This window comes from Mustelus asterias, chromosome 14 (assembly GCF_964213995.1).
Source record: "Mustelus asterias chromosome 14, sMusAst1.hap1.1, whole genome shotgun sequence".
NCBI lineage: Eukaryota > Metazoa > Chordata > Chondrichthyes > Carcharhiniformes > Triakidae > Mustelus > Mustelus asterias.
This window is the reverse complement of record NC_135814.1, coordinates 7,268,613-7,275,007: the sequence shown is the minus strand read 5'-3', so window position 1 is coordinate 7,275,007 and position 6,395 is coordinate 7,268,613.

Here is a 6,395-nt window from a genome sequence, read left to right as displayed (position 1 = left end):
TACTTTTCCAATTCAATCAAATCAAATCCAATTCAGAGTCTCAACAAGTTGAGACATTTCAGATCCAGGCTGACAAGACAGGGCAAGCGACCAAACCACCCTGTCCTGGGCCTGATCTACATGAGCCAAGCTGATTGGAGAAGGGGGAGGTTCCTCCTCCAAGACTTGAGCTCATTTGCATCTTAGCCAAAAGGCCGAGATGCCGCTTTTAAAAATTGCTTCATATGAAACATATGAAGCCTCAGCGTAACCCAATGACCTCAACCAAGTGCGGCCGACAATGGGGTGCCGACCATACACTTGATCTTAGCCAAAAGGCCGAGATGCAATCTCACCCCAGCGAGGTGAGAAGCAGATACCCCAAAAAATGCCAATCACCATAATTTGCTGCCTGATTTCTGTTTTTTTCACCATTAGCTTGTGAAAACAGCATCCTCTTTAACCTCAGCATGAATTTCCTGGTTTTATTCATTTGCATTTAATTTGCTCATTGACTCACTACAGAAAGTTAAGGCACCCGCAGTGTAAGTATCATTTTGTAATGATTATTCTTACTGACTGCCAATCAACCTCTCTAGCCCTGAAAGTAAGTAGAAACGAGGGGCGGAATTTGATGAGAATGATTCTAAGTGTCCAGCTAACGTGAAATGGGAGAGTGACAGATCCATTTTGTGGGCAAACTTTCACACCCAATCTTGTGCAAAGAGTGCATGGAAAAATTGTCTAGACCATTTTTGAAGCAATTTTTAAAAGCGGCATCTCGGCCTTTTGGCTAAGATGCAAATGAGCTCAAGTCTTGGAGGAGGAACCTCCCCCTTCTCCAATCAGCTTGGCTCATGTAGATCAGGCCCAGGACAGGGTGGTTTGGTCGCTCGCCCTGTCTTGTCAGCCTGGATCTGAAATGTCTCAACTTGTTGAGACTCTGAATTGGATTTGATTTGATTGAATTGGAAAAGTATATTAAAAAAAACTGCAGAGGGAGCTATTGCACATGTGCAATAGCAGAAGCAGAGGTCTGACAGACAGAGAGAGAGAGCTGTCAGGCCTCTGCTGCTGCAGGAAGCCTCAACAAACACCCCTGCCCGACAATCGTGGGGACCCATGGCCGATTTTAAGCCCCACACTTCCCAGTAACGTAGCCCCTGCCGCCCAAACTGACCGCGTCCCCCCCAACGATCTTGGTACAGGGCGGCAGCAGGCCTCACTCCCTCCCTGCCCATTTCCGGTGAGAGGCTGACCTCGCCAGTAATCTGACTCTGGTAAGATCGCGAGAGCCAAGAAAGCAGGTGTGACCCTGATTTCTCGGCTCTCGTGCGATTCGCTGGCTCGCTCACACATCGATGGGTGGGACGAGTTGGTAAAATCCCAGCCGATGTCTCATTCCAAATTGTTTTAGGATATTTTTAAAAATCTCTTTTTACTCTTTCTTGATCAAATTTCTCTTTATTTCTCTGCTTCTCCTTCAGTACCTGATTTTTAAATTGAATTAATTCATTCTAACTTACCCTCCTTCACAGTATACTTCCTGTTCACTTGTCAATCCTTAACTCTGACTGATTAATGAGTTGCACCTTTCTCATTGTTCATCAAGGTCCTAGATGCCTCATTGCCCTCACTAAATCATTATCAGCTCACACTACCAGCAGCTTTGCAACTGAAAAGAGAAACAGAAGCCTAGTATGGACACTTTAATCCAGCTGCACTTGCCAAATTGAATCAAAGCATCTACTGTTAGATATGATTCCGCGATTGGGCAGTACTTGTGGAACAATCCTGAGTGTGCCAATAGCTACACGAACATCCAATTTAAGATAATCAGTCGAGCCCCTAACATGACTGATTTGTGCTCTCCAGAGTGTTGTTTCATTATTTCTTATAATTCACAAATCTGAACCATACATGCAAGACCTACCACCAAAAAAAGAATGACACTTTTTTGAAACAAAACCTTGGGTCTGCAGTGAGATCATTTTTCTTTGCTAATGAGTGTGGTTAGTTGAAAGTGGCATTGCCCTTGCAACAGCGATGACACCCACCAATGGTGTACCCAACTCAGCGACAATTGTGGTATTTCTGAACTCCCTTGACCCACGTTGGATTGCCATAGCCTCACTGGATAAAAAGGGGCAAACAAGGCCTGTTGGCACCAAACTGCAATTAACCTGGCAGATTTTGGCCTTCTGATCCAATAAAATTGGTAATTGGTATAGGGAAATGAACCTGGTCAGGTGTCAGATCTCTCAGTGGGAGAGCATTTTGGAGATAGTGATCATAATTCTAACTCCTTTACAATAGCATTGGAGAGAGATAGGATCAGACAAGTTAGAAAAGTGTTTAATTGGAGTAAGGGGAATTATGAGGCTATCAGGCAGGAAATTGGAGGCTTAAATTGGAAAGAGGTTTTCTCAGAAAAATGTACGGAAGAAATGTGGCAAATTTTCAGGGAATATTTGTCTGGAGTTCTGCATAGCAACATTCCAATGAGACAGGGAAGTTATGGTAGGTTACAGGAACCGTGGTATACAAAGGCTGTAATGAATCTAGTCAAGAAGAAAAGAAAAGCTTACAAAAGGTTCAGGGAGCTAGGTAATGTTAGAGATCTAGAAGAGTATACGGCTAATAGGAAGGATCTTAAGAAGGAAATTAGGAGAGCCAGAAGGGGTCATGAGAAGGCCTTGGCAGGCAGGATTAAGGAAAACCCCAAGGCATTCTACAAGTATGTGAAGAGCAAGAGGATAAGATGTGAAAGAATAGGACCTATCAAGTGTGACGGTGGGAAAGTTTGTATGGAACTGGAAGAAATAGCAGAGGTACTTAATGAATACTTTACTTCAGTATTCACTATGGAAAAGGGTCTTGGTGGTTGTAGTGCAGACTTGCAGCGGACTGAACAGCTTGAGCATGGAGATATTAAGAAAGAGGATGCGTTGGAGCTTTTGAAAAGCATCAAGTTAGATAAGTCGCCGGGACTGGATGAGATGTACCCCAGGCTACTGTGGGAGGCGAGGGTGGAGATTGCTGAGCCTCTGGCGATGATCTTTGCATCATCAATGGAGACGGGAGAGGTTCCGGAGGATTGGAGGATTGCGGATGTTGTTCCTTTATTCAAGAAAGGGAGTAGAGATAGCCCTGGAAATTATAGACCAGTGAGTCGAACCTCAGTGGTTGGTAAGTTGATGGAGAAGATCCTGAGAGGCAGGATTTATCAACATTTGGAGAGGTATAATATGATTAAGAATAGTCAGCATGGCTTTGTCAAAGGCAGATCATGCCTTACGAGCCTGATTGAATTTTTTGAGGATGTGACTAAACACATTGATGAAGGAAGAGCAGTAGATGTAGTATATATGGACTTCAGCAAGGCATTTGATAAGGTGCCCCGTGCAAGGTTTATTGAGAAAGTGAGGGGGCATGGGATCCAAGGGGACATTGCTTTGTGGATCCAGAACTGGCTTGCCCACAGAAGGCAAAGAGTGGTTATAGATGGGTCATATTCTGCATGGAGGTCGGTCACCAGTGGAGTGCCCCAGGGATCTGTTCTGGGACCCTTACTCTTTGTGATTTTTATAAATGACCTGGATGAGGAAGTGGAGGGATGGGTTGGTAAGTTTGCTGATGACACAAAGGTTGGAGGTGTTGTGGATAGTGTGGAGGGATGTCAGAAGTTGCAGCGAGACATTGATAGGATGCAAGACTGGGCGGAGAAGTGGCAGATGGAGTTCAACCCAGATAAGTGTGAGGTGGTTCATTTTGGCAGGTCAAATAGGATGGCGGAATATAATATTAATGGTAGGACTCTTGGCAGAGTGGAAGATCAGAAGGATCTTGGGGTCCGAGTTCATAGGACGCTCAAAGCAGCTGTGCAGGTTGAGGCTGTGGTTAAGAAGGCGTATGGTGTACTGGCCTTCATCAATCGAGGGATTGAGTTTAGGAGTTGTGAGATAATGCTGCAGCTATATAGGACCCTGGTCAGACCCTACTTGGAGTACTGTGCTCAGTTCTGGTCGCCTCATTACAGGAAGGATGTGGAAGCCATAGAAAGGGTGCAGAGGAGATTTACAAGGATGTTGCCTGGGTTGAGGAGCATGTCTTATGAGGATAGGTTGAGTGAGCTCGGCCTTTTCTCCTTGGAGAGACGAAGGATAAGGGGTGACCTGATAGAGGTGTATAAGATGTTGAGAGGTATTGATCGAGTGGACAGTCAGAGGCTTTTTCCTAGGGCTGAAATGGTTGCCACAAGAGGACACAGGTTTAAGGTGCTGGGGAGTAGGTACAGCGGAGATGTCAGGGGTAAGTTTTTCACTCAGAGGCAGGTAGGTGCATGGAATGGGCTGCCAGCGACGGTGGTGGAGGTGGATTCGATAGGGTCTTTTAAGAGACTTTTAGATAAGTACATGGAACTTAGTAAGTTAGAGGGTTATAGGTAAGCCTAGTAATCGCGAAGGTAGGGACACGTTCGGCACAACTTTGTGGGCGGAAGGGCCTGTATTGTGCTGTAGTTCTTTTATGTTTCTATGTTTCTAAAATGCAGAGGTGAATCAGTCTTTCACCAAACCTCTACAACTATTCATAGGAACAGTGGAATTAGGAGCAGAAGTGGGCAAATTCAGCCCTTTGAGCCTGCTCCGCCATTCAATCAGATCATGGCTGATCTCTCCCTCGTCTCAAATCCACCTCCCCACCTGTTCCCCATATCCCCTTATCCCTAATTTTTATTACAAATATATCTATCTTCTTCTTGAAGCTATTCAATGATTCAGGTGGCTGCTACCTTTGGCAATGTTCTAATGAAATACCTTTATATTGTTTGATGCAGTGTGTTAGTGTATTAATGTGTTGCAAGCAGCTGCAGTTGAGGTTTAAATTTGACTTGGATATGTGCAGTTAACCAAACAATGCGCTAATATCTGGATGCACTAACGCAATGTTTGTGCATAAATGGCCAACTCCAAGGACCGCTTATCCTGCCTCTCAAAAGAACCAGCCACTGTTCATATAATTCCAGATCATAGAATAATCAAATCTCTTCAGTGCAGAAAGAGGCCTTTCGGCCCATCGAGCCTGCACCAACAACAATCCCTCCCAGGCCCTATCCTCGTAACCTCACACTTTTACCCTGCTAATCCACCTGAAACTAAGGAGCAATTTAGCATGGTCAATCCACCTAACCCACACATCTTTGGACTGTGGGAGGAAACCGGAGCAATGGAGGAAACCCACACAGACATGGGGAGAACATGCAAACTCCACACAGTCATCCGAGGCTAGAAATGAACCTGGGTCCCTGGCGCTGTGAGGCAGCAATGCTAACCATTGTGCCACCGTGCCACACATTTATACACAAATATTGGGATAATGCACCAGATTTTAGCACACGACTTGCAATTTAGAGGAATGAGGGGGGTTTTTATAGAAACATATAAGATTATGAAGGGAATAGGCAAGCATAGACAAGTTGGGCCGAAGGGCCTGTTTCCATGCTGTAAACCTCTTTGACTCTATGACTCTAAGACAGAAGCAGGGAGGTTGTTTCCACTGGCGGTAGGGGGCATGGCCTCAAAATAAGGGGGAGCAGAATTAGGCCTGAGTTGAGGAGGAACTTCTTCACCCAACGGGTTGTGGATCTGTGGAATTCCCTGCCCAGTGAAGCAGTTGAGGCTATCTCATTGAATGCTTTTAAGGCAAGGAAATAGATAGATTTTTGAACAGTAAAGGAATGAAGGGTTATGGTGAGCGGGTGGGTAACTGGAGCTGAGTCCACGCAAAGATCAGCCATGATCTTATTGAATGGCGGAGCAGGCTCGAGGGGCCAAACTCCTGTTCCCAGTTCTTATGTTCTCAATTAACTGCACATATCCAACTCAAATTTAAACCTTAACTGCCATGTATGTATGTTTCCATAGAAATAGTTGTGTTTCATATAATTAATTGTATTTGATGAGTAGAGGCTCTTTTTTATGAAAGAAAAGAGGGTTTATATTCAGCCAGCACCTTTCACAACTTTGCTTAAGTACTTTGGAAATGTAGTCACTGGTATAATGTAGGGGGATGCAGCAGCCAATGAGGGAGTCTCCTCATTAAGGAGTTCAGAACTGTGGAGTACAGTTTCAGAATAAGGAGGTCTCCCATTGAAGACAGAGATGAGGAGGAAATTCTTTTCTCAGAGGGCCGTTAATCTTTGGAATTCTCTTCCACAATGAGCAGTGGAGACTGGATCATTGACTATATTCAAGGCTGAGTTTGACATGCTTTTGATCTATAAGGGAGTCAAAGGTTATGGGAGGGCAGGCAGGAAAGTGGAGTTAAGGCCACAATCAGATTAACCATGATATTACTGAATGGGGAATCATAGAATCCCTACTGTGCAGAAGAGGCAATTGGGTCCATCGAGTCTG